Here is an 18,164-nt window from a genome sequence, read left to right on the forward strand (position 1 = left end):
GTTAGAACTTTTAGCAATGTGAATTGCACATTTGGCACCATATAGTTTACAAGGCACTTTTTAGGACCTATTCAGCTAATGTGTAGTGGAAATTTTTAGTTAAGTTCTTTTAACGATAACAGACAAACCTTTTATTGGTTAACTGTTATACTTTTATTATTTACTTATTAGACTCTAATAAACATTTTGAGACCCGTTAGAACTTTTTGCAATGTGAATTGCACATTTGGCACCATATAGTTCACAAGGCACTTTTTAGGACCTATATAACTAATGTATAGTGCAAATTTTTTAGTTAAGTTCTTTTAACGATAACAGACAAACCTTTTATTGGTTAACTGTTATACTTTTATTATTTACTTATTAGACTCTACTAAACATTTTGAGACCCGTTAGAACTTTTTGCAATGTGAATTGCACATTTGGCACCATATAGTTGACAAGGCACTTTTTAGGACCTATATAACTAATGTATAGTGCAAATTTTTTAGTTAAGTTCTTTTAACGATAACAGACAAACCTTTTATTGGTTAACTGTTATACTTTTATTATTTACTTATTAGACTCTAATAAACATTTTGAGACCCGTTAGAACTTTTTGCAATGTGAATTGCACATTTGGCACCATATAGTTCACAAGGCACTTTTTAGGACCTATATAGCTAATGTATAGTGTAAATATTTTAGTTAAGTTCTTTTAACGATAACAGACAAACCTTTTATTGGTTAACTGTTATACTTTTATTATTTACTTATTAGACTCTAATAAACATTTTGAGACCCGTTAGAACTTTTTGCAATGTGAATTGCACATTTGGCACCATATAGTTCACAAGGCACTTTTTAGGACCTATATAGCTAATGTATAGTGTAAATTTTTTAGTTAAGTTCTTTTAACGATAACAGACAAACCTTTTATTGGTTAACTGTTATACTTTTATTATTTACTTATTAGACTCTAATAAACATTTTGAGACCCGTTAGAACTTTTTGCAATGTGAATTGCACATTTGGCACCATATAGTTCACAAGGCACTTTTTAGGACCTATATAACTAATGTATAGTGTAAATTTTTTAGTTAAGTTCTTTTAACGATAACAGACAAACCTTTTATTGGTTAACTGTTATACTTTTATTATTTACTTATTAGACTCTAATAAACATTTTGAGCCCCGTTAGAACTTTTTGCAATGTGAATTGCACATTTGGCACCATATAGTTCACAAGGCACTTTTTAGGACCTATATAGCTAATGTATAGTGTAAATTTTTTAGTTAAGTTCTTTTAACGATAACAGACAAACCTTTTATTGGTTAACTGTTATACTTTTATTATTTACTTATTAGACTCTAATAAACATTTTGAGACCCGTTAGAACTTTTAGCAATGTGAATTGCACATTTGGCACCATATAGTTTACAAGGCACTTTTTAGGACCTATTTAGCTAATGTGTAGTGGAAATTTTTTAGTTAAGTTCTTTTAACGATAACAGACAAACCTTTTATTGGTTAACTGTTATACTTTTATTATTTACTTATTAGACTCTAATAAACATTTTGAGACCCGTTAGAACTTTTTGCAATGTGAATTGCACATTTGGCACCATATAGTTCACAAGGCACTTTTTAGGACCTATATAACTAATGTATAGTGCAAATTTTTTAGTTAAGTTCTTTTAACGATAACAGACAAACCTTTTATTGGTTAACTGTTATACTTTTATTATTTACTTATTAGACTCTACTAAACATTTTGAGACCCGTTAGAACTTTTTGCAATGTGAATTGCACATTTGGCACCATATAGTTGACAAGGCACTTTTTAGGACCTATATAACTAATGTTTAGTGCAAATTTTTTAGTTAAGTTCTTTTAACGATAACAGACAAACCTTTTATTGGTTAACTGTTATACTTTTAGTATTTACTTATTAGACTCTAATAAACATTTTGAGACCCGATAGAACTTTTTGCAATGTGAATTGCACATTTGGCACCATATAGTTCACAAGGCACTTTTTAGGACCTATATAACTAATGTATAGTTCAAATTTTTTAGTTAAGTTCTTTTAACGATAACAGACAAACCTTTTATTGGTTAACTGTTATACTTTTATTATTTACTTATTAGACTCTAATAAACATTTTGAGACCCGTTAGAACTTTTTGCAATGTGAATTGCACATTTGGCACCATATAGTTCACAAGGCACTTTTTAGGACCTATATAGCTAATGTATAGTGTACATTTTTTAGTTAAGTTCTTTTAACGATAACAGACAAACCTTTTAGTGGTTAACTGTTATACTTTTATTATTTACTTATTAGACTCTAATAAACATTTTAAGACCCATTAGAACTTTTTGCAATGTGAATTGCACATTTGGCACCATATAGTTCACAAGGCACTTTTTAGGACCTATATAGCTAATGTATAGTGTAATTTTTTTAGTTAAGTTCTTTTAACGATAACAGACAAACCTTTTATTGGTTAACTGTTATACTTTTATTATTTACTTATTAGACTCTAATAAACATTTTGAGACCCGTTAGAACTTTTAGCAATGTGAATTGCACATTTGGCACCATATAGTTTACAAGGCACTTTTTAGGACCTATTTAGCTAATGTGTAGTGGAAATTTTTAGTTAAGTTCTTTTAACGATAACAGACAAACCTTTTATTGGTTAACTGTTATACTTTTATTATTTACTTATTAGACTCTACTAAACATTTTGAGACCCGTTAGAACTTTTTGCAATGTGAATTGCACATTTGGCACCATATAGTTGACAAGGCACTTTTTAGGACCTATATAACTAATGTATAGTGCAAATTTTTTAGTTAAGTTCTTTTAACGATAACAGACAAACCTTTTATTGGTTAACTGTTATACTTTTATTATTTACTTATTAGACTCTAATAAACATTTTGAGACCCGTTAGAACTTTTTGCAATGTGAATTGCACATTTGGCACCATATAGTTCACAAGGCACTTTTTAGGACCTATATAGCTAATGTATAGTGTAAATATTTTAGTTAAGTTCTTTTAACGATAACAGACAAACCTTTTATTGGTTAACTGTTATACTTTTATTATTTACTTATTAGACTCTAATAAACATTTTGAGACCCGTTAGAACTTTTTGCAATGTGAATTGCACATTTGGCACCATATAGTTCACAAGGCACTTTTTAGGACCTATATAGCTAATGTATAGTGTAAATTTTTTAGTTAAGTTCTTTTAACGATAACAGACAAACCTTTTATTGGTTAACTGTTATACTTTTATTATTTACTTATTAGACTCTAATAAACATTTTGAGACCCGTTAGAACTTTTTGCAATGTGAATTGCACATTTGGCACCATATAGTTCACAAGGCACTTTTTAGGACCTATATAACTAATGTATAGTGTAAATTTTTTAGTTAAGTTCTTTTAACGATAACAGACAAACCTTTTATTGGTTAACTGTTATACTTTTATTATTTACTTATTAGACTCTAATAAACATTTTGAGCCCCGTTAGAACTTTTTGCAATGTGAATTGCACATTTGGCACCATATAGTTCACAAGGCACTTTTTAGGACCTATATAGCTAATGTATAGTGCAAATTTTTTAGTTAAGTTCTTTTAACGATAACAGACAAACCTTTTATTGGTTAACTGTTATACTTTTATTATTTACTTATTAGACTCTAATAAACATTTTGAGACCCGTTAGAACTTTTAGCAATGTGAATTGCACATTTGGCACCATATAGTTTACAAGGCACTTTTTAGGACCTATTTAGCTAATGTGTAGTGGAAATTTTTTAGTTAAGTTCTTTTAACGATAACAGACAAACCTTTTATTGGTTAACTGTTATACTTTTATTATTTACTTATTAGACTCTAATAAACATTTTGAGACCCGTTAGAACTTTTTGCAATGTGAATTGCACATTTGGCACCATATAGTTCACAAGGCACTTTTTAGGACCTATATAACTAATGTATAGTGCAAATTTTTTAGTTAAGTTCTTTTAACGATAACAGACAAACCTTTTATTGGTTAACTGTTATACTTTTATTATTTACTTATTAGACTCTACTAAACATTTTGAGACCCGTTAGAACTTTTTGCAATGTGAATTGCACATTTGGCACCATATAGTTGACAAGGCACTTTTTAGGACCTATATAACTAATGTTTAGTGCAAATTTTTTAGTTAAGTTCTTTTAACGATAACAGACAAACCTTTTATTGGTTAACTGTTATACTTTTAGTATTTACTTATTAGACTCTAATAAACATTTTGAGACCCGATAGAACTTTTTGCAATGTGAATTGCACATTTGGCACCATATAGTTCACAAGGCACTTTTTAGGACCTATATAACTAATGTATAGTTCAAATTTTTTAGTTAAGTTCTTTTAACGATAACAGACAAACCTTTTATTGGTTAACTGTTATACTTTTATTATTTACTTATTAGACTCTAATAAACATTTTGAGACCCGTTAGAACTTTTTGCAATGTGAATTGCACATTTGGCACCATATAGTTCACAAGGCACTTTTTAGGACCTATATAACTAATGTATAGTGTAAATTTTTTAGTTAAGTTCTTTTAACGATAACAGACAAACCTTTTATTGGTTAACTGTTATACTTTTATTATTTACTTATTAGACTCTAATAAACATTTTGAGACCCGTTAGAACTTTTTGCAATGTGAATTGCACATTTGGCACCATATAGTTCACAAGGCACTTTTTAGGACCTATATAACTAATGTATAGTGTAAATTTTTTAGTTAAGTTCTTTTAACGATAACAGACAAACCTTTTATTGGTTAACTGTTATACTTTTATTATTTACTTATTAGACTCTAATAAACATTTTGAGACCCGTTAGAACTTTTTGCAATGTGAATTGCACATTTGGCACCATATAGTTCACAAGGCACTTTTTAGGACCTATATAGCTAATGTATAGTGTAATTTTTTTAGTTAAGTTCTTTTAACGATAACAGACAAACCTTTTATTGGTTAACTGTTATACTTTTATTATTTACTTATTAGACTCTAATAAACATTTTGAGACCCGTTAGAACTTTTAGCAATGTGAATTGCACATTTGGCACCATATAGTTTACAAGGCACTTTTTAGGACCTATTTAGCTAATGTGTAGTGGAAATTTTTAGTTAAGTTCTTTTAACGATAACAGACAAACCTTTTATTGGTTAACTGTTATACTTTTATTATTTACTTATTAGACTCTAATAAACATTTTGAGACCCGTTAGAACTTTTTGCAATGTGAATTGCACATTTGGCACCATATAGTTCACAAGGCACTTTTTAGGACCTATATAACTAATGTATAGTGCAAATTTTTTAGTTAAGTTCTTTTAACGATAACAGACAAACCTTTTATTGGTTAACTGTTATACTTTTATTATTTACTTATTAGACTCTACTAAACATTTTGAGACCCGTTAGAACTTTTTGCAATGTGAATTGCACATTTGGCACCATATAGTTGACAAGGCACTTTTTAGGACCTATATAACTAATGTATAGTGCAAATTTTTTAGTTAAGTTCTTTTAACGATAACAGACAAACCTTTTATTGGTTAACTGTTATACTTTTATTATTTACTTATTAGACTCTAATAAACATTTTGAGACCCGTTAGAACTTTTTGCAATGTGAATTGCACATTTGGCACCATATAGTTCACAAGGCACTTTTTAGGACCTATATAGCTAATGTATAGTGTAAATATTTTAGTTAAGTTCTTTTAACGATAACAGACAAACCTTTTATTGGTTAACTGTTATACTTTTATTATTTACTTATTAGACTCTAATAAACATTTTGAGACCCGTTAGAACTTTTTGCAATGTGAATTGCACATTTGGCACCATATAGTTCACAAGGCACTTTTTAGGACCTATATAGCTAATGTATAGTGTAAATTTTTTAGTTAAGTTCTTTTAACGATAACAGACAAACCTTTTATTGGTTAACTGTTATACTTTTATTATTTACTTATTAGACTCTAATAAACATTTTGAGACCCGTTAGAACTTTTTGCAATGTGAATTGCACATTTGGCACCATATAGTTCACAAGGCACTTTTTAGGACCTATATAACTAATGTATAGTGTAAATTTTTTAGTTAAGTTCTTTTAACGATAACAGACAAACCTTTTATTGGTTAACTGTTATACTTTTATTATTTACTTATTAGACTCTAATAAACATTTTGAGCCCCGTTAGAACTTTTTGCAATGTGAATTGCACATTTGGCACCATATAGTTCACAAGGCACTTTTTAGGACCTATATAGCTAATGTATAGTGTAAATTTTTTAGTTAAGTTCTTTTAACGATAACAGACAAACCTTTTATTGGTTAACTGTTATACTTTTATTATTTACTTATTAGACTCTAATAAACATTTTGAGACCCGTTAGAACTTTTAGCAATGTGAATTGCACATTTGGCACCATATAGTTTACAAGGCACTTTTTAGGACCTATTTAGCTAATGTATAGTGCAAATTTTTTAGTTAAGTTCTTTTAACGATAACAGACAAACCTTTTATTGGTTAACTGTTATACTTTTATTATTTACTTATTAGACTCTAATAAACATTTTGAGACCCGTTAGAACTTTTTGCAATGTGAATTGCACATTTGGCACCATATAGTTCACAAGGCACTTTTTAGGACCTATATAACTAATGTATAGTGCAAATTTTTTAGTTAAGTTCTTTTAACGATAACAGACAAACCTTTTATTGGTTAACTGTTATACTTTTATTATTTACTTATTAGACTCTACTAAACATTTTGAGACCCGTTAGAACTTTTTGCAATGTGAATTGCACATTTGGCACCATATAGTTGACAAGGCACTTTTTAGGACCTATATAACTAATGTTTAGTGCAAATTTTTTAGTTAAGTTCTTTTAACGATAACAGACAAACCTTTTATTGGTTAACTGTTATACTTTTAGTATTTACTTATTAGACTCTAATAAACATTTTGAGACCCGATAGAACTTTTTGCAATGTGAATTGCACATTTGGCACCATATAGTTCACAAGGCACTTTTTAGGACCTATATAGCTAATGTATAGTGTACATTTTTTAGTTAAGTTCTTTTAACGATAACAGACAAACCTTTTAGTGGTTAACTGTTATACTTTTATTATTTACTTATTAGACTCTAATAAACATTTTAAGACCCATTAGAACTTTTTGCAATGTGAATTGCACATTTGGCACCATATAGTTCACAAGGCACTTTTTAGGACCTATATAGCTAATGTATAGTGCAAATTTTTTAGTTAAGTTCTTTTAACGATAACAGACAAACCTTTTATTGGTTAACTGTTATACTTTTATTATTTACTTATTAGACTCTAATAAACATTTTGAGACCCGTTAGAACTTTTTGCAATGTGAATTGCACATTTGGCACCATATAGTTCACAAGGCACTTTTTAGGACCTATATAACTAATGTATAGTGCAAATTTTTTAGTTAAGTTCTTTTAACGATAACAGACAAACCTTTTATTGGTTAACTGTTATACTTTTATTATTTACTTATTAGACTCTAATAAACATTTTGAGACCCGTTAGAACTTTTTGCAATGTGAATTGCACATTTGGCACCATATAGTTGACAAGGCACTTTTTAGGACCTATATAACTAATGTATAGTGCAAATTTTTTAGTTAAGTTCTTTTAACGATAACAGACAAACCTTTTATTGGTTAACTGTTATACTTTTATTATTTACTTATTAGACTCTAATAAACATTTTGAGACCCGTTATAACTTTTTGCAATGTGAATTGCACATTTGGCACCATATAGTTGACAAGGCACTTTTTAGGACCTACATAGCTAATGTATAGTGGAAACTTTTTAGTTAAGTTCTTTTAACGATAACAGACAAACCTTTTATTGGTTAACTGTTATACTTTTATTATTTACTTATTAGACTCTAATAAACATTTTGAGACCCGTTAGAACTTTTTGCAATGTGAATTGCACATTTGGCACCATATAGTTGACAAGGCACTTTTTAGGACCTATATAACTAATGTATAGTGCAAATTTTTTAGTTAAGTTCTTTTAACGATAACAGACAAACCTTTTATTGGTTAACTGTTATACTTTTATTATTTACTTATTAGACTCTACTAAACATTTTGAGACCCGTTAGAACTTTTTGCAATGTGAATTGCACATTTGGCACCATATAGTTGACAAGGCACTTTTTAGGACCTATATAACTAATGTATAGTGCAAATTTTTTAGTTAAGTTCTTTTAACGATAACAGACAAACCTTTTATTGGTTAACTGTTATACTTTTATTATTTACTTATTAGACTCTAATAAACATTTTGAGACCCGATAGAACTTTTTGCAATGTGAATTGCACATTTGGCACCATATAGTTCACAAGGCACTTTTTAGGACCTATATAACTAATGTATAGTTCAAATTTTTTAGTTAAGTTCTTTTAACGATAACAGACAAACCTTTTATTGGTTAACTGTTATACTTTTATTATTTACTTATTAGACTCTAATAAACATTTTGAGACCCGTTAGAACTTTTTGCAATGTGAATTGCACATTTGGCACCATATAGTTGACAAGGCACTTTTTAGGACCTATATAGCTAATGTATAGTGTACATTTTTTAGTTAAGTTCTTTTAACGATAACAGACAAACCTTTTAGTGGTTAACTGTTATACTTTTATTATTTACTTATTAGACTCTAATAAACATTTTGAGACCCATTAAAACTTTTTGCAAATGTGAATTGCACATTTGGCACCATATAGTTCACAAGGCACTTTTTAGGACCTATATAGCCAATGTATAGTGTAAATTTTTTAGTTAAGTTCTTTTAACGATAACAGACAAACCTTTTATTGGTTAACTGTTATACTTTTATTATTTACTTATTAGACTCTAATAAACATTTTGAGACCCGTTAGAACTTTTTGCAATGTGAATTGCACATTTGGCACCATATAGTTCACAAGGCACTTTTTAGGACCTATATAACTAATGTATAGTGCAAATTTTTTAGTTAAGTTCTTTTAACGATAACAGACAAACCTTTTATTGGTTAACTGTTATACTTTTATTATTTACTTATTAGACTCTAATAAACATTTTGAGACCCGTTAGAACTTTCTGCAATGTGAATTGCACATTTGGCACCATATAGTTCACAAGGCACTTTTTAGGACCTATATAACTAATGTATAGTGCAAATTTTTTAGTTAAGTTCTTTTAACGATAACAGACAAACCTTTTATTGGTTAACTGTTATACTTTTATTATTTACTTATTAGACTCTAATAAACATTTTGAGACCCGTTAGAACTTTTTGCAATGTGAATTGCACATTTGGCACCATATAGTTCACAAGGCACTTTTTAGGACCTATATAACTAATGTATAGTGCAAATTTTTTAGTTAAGTTCTTTTAACGATAACAGACAAACCTTTTATTGGTTAACTGTTATACTTTTATTATTTACTTATTAGACTCTACTAAACATTTTGAGACCCGTTAGAACTTTTTGCAATGTGAATTGCACATTTGGCACCATATAGTTGACAAGGCACTTTTTAGGACCTATATAACTAATGTTTAGTGCAAATTTTTTAGTTAAGTTCTTTTAACGATAACAGACAAACCTTTTATTGGTTAACTGTTATACTTTTAGTATTTACTTATTAGACTCTAATAAACATTTTGAGACCCGATAGAACTTTTTGCAATGTGAATTGCACATTTGGCACCATATAGTTCACAAGGCACTTTTTAGGACCTATATAGCTAATGTATAGTGTACATTTTTTAGTTAAGTTCTTTTAACGATAACAGACAAACCTTTTAGTGGTTAACTGTTATACTTTTATTATTTACTTATTAGACTCTAATAAACATTTTAAGACCCATTAGAACTTTTTGCAATGTGAATTGCACATTTGGCACCATATAGTTCACAAGGCACTTTTTAGGACCTATATAGCTAATGTATAGTGCAAATTTTTTAGTTAAGTTCTTTTAACGATAACAGACAAACCTTTTATTGGTTAACTGTTATACTTTTATTATTTACTTATTAGACTCTAATAAACATTTTGAGACCCGTTAGAACTTTTTGCAATGTGAATTGCACATTTGGCACCATATAGTTCACAAGGCACTTTTTAGGACCTATATAACTAATGTATAGTGCAAATTTTTTGGTTAAGTTCTTTTAACGATAACAGACAAACCTTTTATTGGTTAACTGTTATACTTTTATTATTTACTTATTAGACTCTAATAAACATTTTGAGACCCGTTAGAACTTTTTGCAATGTGAATTGCACATTTGGCACCATATAGTTGACAAGGCACTTTTTAGGACCTATATAACTAATGTATAGTGCAAATTTTTTAGTTAAGTTCTTTTAACGATAACAGACAAACCTTTTATTGGTTAACTGTTATACTTTTATTATTTACTTATTAGACTCTAATAAACATTTTGAGACCCGTTATAACTTTTTGCAATGTGAATTGCACATTTGGCACCATATAGTTGACAAGGCACTTTTTAGGACCTACATAGCTAATGTATAGTGGAAACTTTTTAGTTAAGTTCTTTTAACGATAACAGACAAACCTTTTATTGGTTAACTGTTATACTTTTATTATTTACTTATTAGACTCTAATAAACATTTTGAGACCCGTTAGAACTTTTTGCAATGTGAATTGCACATTTGGCACCATATAGTTGACAAGGCACTTTTTAGGACCTATATAACTAATGTATAGTGCAAATTTTTTAGTTAAGTTCTTTTAACGATAACAGACAAACCTTTTATTGGTTAACTGTTATACTTTTATTATTTACTTATTAGACTCTACTAAACATTTTGAGACCCGTTAGAACTTTTTGCAATGTGAATTGCACATTTGGCACCATATAGTTGACAAGGCACTTTTTAGGACCTATATAACTAATGTATAGTGCAAATTTTTTAGTTAAGTTCTTTTAACGATAACAGACAAACCTTTTATTGGTTAACTGTTATACTTTTATTATTTACTTATTAGACTCTAATAAACATTTTGAGACCCGATAGAACTTTTTGCAATGTGAATTGCACATTTGGCACCATATAGTTCACAAGGCACTTTTTAGGACCTATATAACTAATGTATAGTTCAAATTTTTTAGTTAAGTTCTTTTAACGATAACAGACAAACCTTTTATTGGTTAACTGTTATACTTTTATTATTTACTTATTAGACTCTAATAAACATTTTGAGACCCGTTAGAACTTTTTGCAATGTGAATTGCACATTTGGCACCATATAGTTGACAAGGCACTTTTTAGGACCTATATAGCTAATGTATAGTGTACATTTTTTAGTTAAGTTCTTTTAACGATAACAGACAAACCTTTTAGTGGTTAACTGTTATACTTTTATTATTTACTTATTAGACTCTAATAAACATTTTGAGACCCATTAAAACTTTTTGCAAATGTGAATTGCACATTTGGCACCATATAGTTCACAAGGCACTTTTTAGGACCTATATAGCCAATGTATAGTGTAAATTTTTTAGTTAAGTTCTTTTAACGATAACAGACAAACCTTTTATTGGTTAACTGTTATACTTTTATTATTTACTTATTAGACTCTAATAAACATTTTGAGACCCGTTAGAACTTTTTGCAATGTGAATTGCACATTTGGCACCATATAGTTCACAAGGCACTTTTTAGGACCTATATAACTAATGTATAGTGCAAATTTTTTAGTTAAGTTCTTTTAACGATAACAGACAAACCTTTTATTGGTTAACTGTTATACTTTTATTATTTACTTATTAGACTCTAATAAACATTTTGAGACCCGTTAGAACTTTCTGCAATGTGAATTGCACATTTGGCACCATATAGTTCACAAGGCACTTTTTAGGACCTATATAACTAATGTATAGTGCAAATTTTTTAGTTAAGTTCTTTTAACGATAACAGACAAACCTTTTATTAGTTAACTGTTATACTTTTATTATTTACTTATTAGACTCTAATAAACATTTTGAGACCCGTTAGAACTTTTTGCAATGTGAATTGCACATTTGGCACCATATAGTTGACAAGGCACTTTTTAGGACCTAAATAACTAATGTATAGTGCAAATTTTTTAGTTAAGTTCTTTTAACGATAACAGACAAACCTTTTATTGGTTAACTGTTATACTTTTATTATTTACTTATTAGACTCTAATAAACATTTTGAGACCCGTTAGAACTTTTTGCAATGTGAATTGCACATTTGGCACCATATAGTTCACAAGGCACTTTTTAGGACCTATATAGCTAATGTATAGTGTACATTTTTTAGTTAAGTTCTTTTAACGATAACAGACAAACCTTTTATTGGTTAACTGTTATACTTTTATTATTTACTTATTAGACTCTAATAAACATTTTGAGACCCGTTAGAACTTTTTGCAATGTGAATTGCACATTTGGCACCATATAGTTCACAAGGCACTTTTTAGGACCTATATAGCTAATGTATAGTGTAAATTTTTTAGTTAAGTTCTTTTAACGATAACAGACAAACCTTTTATTGGTTAACTGTTATACTTTTATTATTTACTTATTAGACTCTAATAAACATTTTGAGACCCGTTAGAACTTTTTGCAATGTGAATTGCACATTTGGCACCATATAGTTCACAAGGCACTTTTTAGGACCTATATAGCTAATGTATAGTGTACATTTTTTAGTTAAGTTCTTTTAACGATAACAGACAAACCTTTTAGTGGTTAACTGTTATACTTTTATTATTTACTTATTAGACTCTAATAAACATTTTGAGACCCAATAGAACTTTTTGCAATGTGAATTGCACATTTGGCACCATATAGTTCACAAGGCACTTTTTAGGACCTATATAGCCAATGTATAGTGTAAATTTTTTAGTTAAGTTCTTTTAACGATAACAGACAAACCTTTTATTGGTTAACTGTTATACTTTTATTATTTACTTATTAGACTCTAATAAACATTTTGAGACCCGTTAGAACTTTTTGCAATGTGAATTGCACATTTGGCACCATATAGTTCACAAGGCACTTTTTAGGACCTATATAACTAATGTATAGTTCAAATTTTTTAGTTAAGTTCTTTTAACGATAACAGACAAACCTTTTATTGGTTAACTGTTATACTTTTATTATTTACTTATTAGACTCTAATAAACATTTTGAGACCCGTTAGAACTTTTTGCAATGTGAATTGCACATTTGGCACCATATAGTTCACAAGGCACTTTTTAGGACCTATATAGCTAATGTATAGTGTACATTTTTTAGTTAAGTTCTTTTAACGATAACAGACAAACCTTTTAGTGGTTAACTGTTATACTTTTATTATTTACTTATTAGACTCTAATAAACATTTTGAGACCCATTAGAACTTTTTGCAATGTGAATTGCACATTTGGCACCATATAGTTCACAAGGCACTTTTTAGGACCTATATAGCCAATGTATAGTGTAAATTTTTTAGTTAAGTTCTTTTAACGATAACAGACAAACCTTTTATTGGTTAACTGTTATACTTTTATTATTTACTTATTAGACTCTAATAAACATTTTGAGACCCGTTAGAACTTTTTGCAATGTGAATTGCACATTTGGCACCATATAGTTCACAAGGCACTTTTTAGGACCTATATAACTAATGTATAGTGCAAATTTTTTAGTTAAGTTCTTTTAACGATAACAGACAAACCTTTTATTGGTTAACTGTTATACTTTTATTATTTACTTATTAGACTCTAATAAACATTTTGAGACCCGTTAGAACTTTCTGCAATGTGAATTGCACATTTGGCACCATATAGTTTACAAGGCACTTTTCAGGACCTATATAACTAATGTATAGTGCAAATTTTTTAGTTAAGTTCTTTTAACGATAACAGACAAACCTTTTATTGGTTAACTGTTATACTTTTATTATTTACTTATTAGACTATAATAAACATTTTGAGACCCGTTAGAACTTTTTGCAATGTGAATTGCACATTTGGCACCATATAGTTCACAAGGCACTTTTTAGGACCTATATAACTAATGTATAGTGCAAATTTTTTAGTTAAGTTCTTTTAACGATAACAGACAAACCTTTTATTGGTTAACTGTTATACTTTTATTATTTACTTATTAGACTCTAATAAACATTTTGAGACCCGTTAGAACTTTTTGCAATGTGAATTGCACATTTGGCACCATATAGTTCACAAGGCACTTTTTAGGACCTATATAGCTAATGTATAGTGTACATTTTTTAGTTAAGTTCTTTTAACGATAACAGACAAACCTTTTAGTGGTTAACTGTTATACTTTTATTATTTACTTATTAGACTCTAATAAACATTTTGAGACCCATTAGAACTTTTTGCAATGTGAATTGCACATTTGGCACCATATAGTTCACAAGGCACTTTTTAGGACCTATATAACTAATGTATAGTGCAAATTTTTTAGTTAAATTCTTTTAACGATAACAGACAAACCTTTTATTGGTTAACTGTTATACTTTTATTATTTACTTATTAGACTCTAATAAACATTTTGAGACCCGTTAGAACTTTCTGCAATGTGAATTGCACATTTGGCACCATATAGTTCACAAGGCACTTTTTAGGACCTATATAACTAATGTATAGTGCAAATTTTTTAGTTAAGTTCTTTTAACGATAACAGACAAACCTTTTATTGGTTAACTGTTATACTTTTATTATTTACTTATTAGACTCTAATAAACATTTTGAGACCCGTTAGAACTTTTTGCAATGTGAATTGCACATTTGGCACCATATAGTTGACAAGGCACTTTTTAGGACCTATATAACTAATGTATAGTGCAAATTTTTTAGTTAAGTTCTTTTAACGATAACAGACAAACCTTTTATTGGTTAACTGTTATACTTTTATTATTTACTTATTAGACTTTAATAAACATTTTGAGACCCGTTAGAACTTTTTGCAATGTGAATTGCACATTTGGCACCATATAGTTGACAAGGCACTTTTTAGGACCTATATAGCTAATGTATAGTGTAAATTTTTTAGTTAAGTTCTTTTAACGATAACAGACAAACCTTTTATTGGTTAACTGTTATACTTTTATTATTTACTTATTAGACTCTAATAAACATTTTGAGACCCGTTAGAACTTTTTGCAATGTGAATTGCACATTTGGCACCATATAGTTCACAAGGCACTTTTTAGGACCTATATAACTAATGTATAGTGTAAATTTTTTAGTTAAGTTCTTTTAACGATAACAGACAAACCTTTTATTGGTTAACTGTTATACTTTTATTATTTACTTATTAGACTCTAATAAACATTTTGAGACCCGTTAGAACCTTTTGCAATGTGAATTGCACATTTGGCACCATATAGTTCACAAGGCACTTTTTAGGACCTATATAGCTAATGTATAGTGTAAATTTTTTAGTTAAGTTCTTTTAACGATAACAGACAAACCTTTTATTGGTTAACTGTTATACTTTTATTATTTACTTATTAGACTCTAATAAACATTTTGAGACCCGTTAGAACTTTTTGCAATGTGAATTGCACATTTGGCACCATATAGTTCACAAGGCACTTTTTAGGACCTATATAACTAATGTATAGTGTAAATTTTTTAGTTAAGTTCTTTTAACGATAACAAACAAACCTTTTATTGGTTAACTGTTATACTTTTATTATTTACTTATTAGACTCTAATAAACATTTTGAGCCCCGTTAGGACTTTTTGCAATGTGAATTGCACATTTGGCACCATATAGTTCACAAGGCACTTTTTAGGACCTATATAGCTAATGTATAGTGTAAATTTTTTAGTTAAGTTCTTTTAACGATAACAGACAAACCTTTTATTGGTTAACTGTTATACTTTTATTATTTACTTATTAGACTCTAATAAACATTTTGAGACCCGTTAGAACTTTTAGCAATGTGAATTGCACATTTGGCACCATATAGTTTACAAGGCACTTTTTAGGACCTATTTAGCTAATGTGTAGTGGAAATTTTTTAGTTAAGTTCTTTTAACGATAACAGACAAACCTTTTATTGGTTAACTGTTATACTTTTAATATTTACTTATTAGACTCTAATAAACATTTTGAGACCCGTTAGAACTTTTTGCAATGTGAATTGCACATTTGGCACCATATAGTTCACAAGGCACTTTTTAGGACCTATATAACTAATGTATAGTGTAAATTTTTTAGTTAAGTTCTTTTAACGATAACAGACAAACCTTTTATTGGTTAACTGTTATACTTTTATTATTTACTTATTAGACTCTAATAAACATTTTGAGACCCGTTAGAACTTTTTGCAATGTGAATTGCACATTTGGCACCATATAGTTGACAAGGCACTTTTTAGGACCTATATAACTAATGTATAGTGCAAATTTTTTAGTTAAGTTCTTTTAACGATAACAGACAAACCTTTTATTGGTTAACTGTTATACTTTTATTATTTACTTATTAGACTCTAATAAACATTTTGAGACCCGTTAGAACTTTTTGCAATGTGAATTGCACATTTGGCACCATATAGTTTACAAGGCACTTTTTAGGACCTATTTAGCTAATGTGTAGTGGAAATTTTTTAGTTAAGTTCTTTTAACGATAACAGACAAACCTTTTATTGGTTAACTGTTATACTTTTAATATTTACTTATTAGACTCTAATAAACATTTTGAGACCCGTTAGAACTTTTTGCAATGTGAATTGCACATTTGGCACCATATAGTTCACAAGGCACTTTTTAGGACCTATATAACTAATGTATAGTGCAAATTTTTTAGTTAAGTTCTTTTAACGATAACAGACAAACCTTTTATTGGTTAACTGTTATACTTTTATTATTTACTTATTAGACTCTAATAAACATTTTGAGACCCGTTAGAACTTTTTGCAATGTGAATTGCACATTTGGCACCATATAGTTGACAAGGCACTTTTTAGGACCTATATAACTAATGTATAGTGCAAATTTTTTAGTTAAGTTCTTTTAACGATAACAGACAAACCTTTTATTGGTTAACTGTTATACTTTTATTATTTACTTATTAGACTCTAATAAACATTTTGAGACCCGTTATAACTTTTTGCAATGTGAATTGCACATTTGGCACCATATAGTTGACAAGGCACTTTTTAGGACCTATATAGCTAATGTATAGTGGAAATTTTTTAGTTAAGTTCTTTTAACGATAACAGACAAACCTTTTATTGGTTAACTGTTATACTTTTATTATTTACTTATTAGACTCTAATAAACATTTTGAGACCCGTTAGAACTTTTTGCAATGTGAATTGCACATTTGGCACCATATAGTTCACAAGGCACTTTTTAGGACCTATATAACTAATGTATAGTGCAAATTTTTTAGTTAAGTTCTTTTAACGATAACAGACAAACCTTTTATTGGTTAACTGTTATACTTTTATTATTTACTTATTAGACTCTACTAAACATTTTGAGACCCGTTAGAACTTTTTGCAATGTGAATTGCACATTTGGCACCATATAGTTCACAAGGCACTTTTTAGGACCTATATAACTAATGTATAGTTCAAATTTTTTAGTTAAGTTCTTTTAACGATAACAGACAAACCTTTTATTGGTTAACTGTTATACTTTTATTATTTACTTATTAGACTCTAATAAACATTTTGAGACCCGTTAGAACTTTTTGCAATGTGAATTGCACATTTGGCACCATATAGTTCACAAGGCACTTTTTAGGACCTATATAGCTAATGTATAGTGTACATTTTTTAGCTAAGTTCTTTTAACGATAACAGACAAACCTTTTAGTGGTTAACTGTTATACTTTTATTATTTACTTATTAGACTCTAATAAACATTTTGAGACCCATTAGAACTTTTTGCAATGTGAATTGCACATTTGGCACCATATAGTTCACAAGGCACTTTTTAGGACCTATATAGCCAATGTATAGTGTAAATTTTTTAGTTAAGTTCTTTTAACGATAACAGACAAACCTTT

The sequence above is a fragment of the Clavelina lepadiformis genome, chromosome 4, assembly GCF_947623445.1.
Source record: "Clavelina lepadiformis chromosome 4, kaClaLepa1.1, whole genome shotgun sequence".
Classification (NCBI taxonomy): Eukaryota; Metazoa; Chordata; class Ascidiacea; order Aplousobranchia; family Clavelinidae; genus Clavelina; species Clavelina lepadiformis.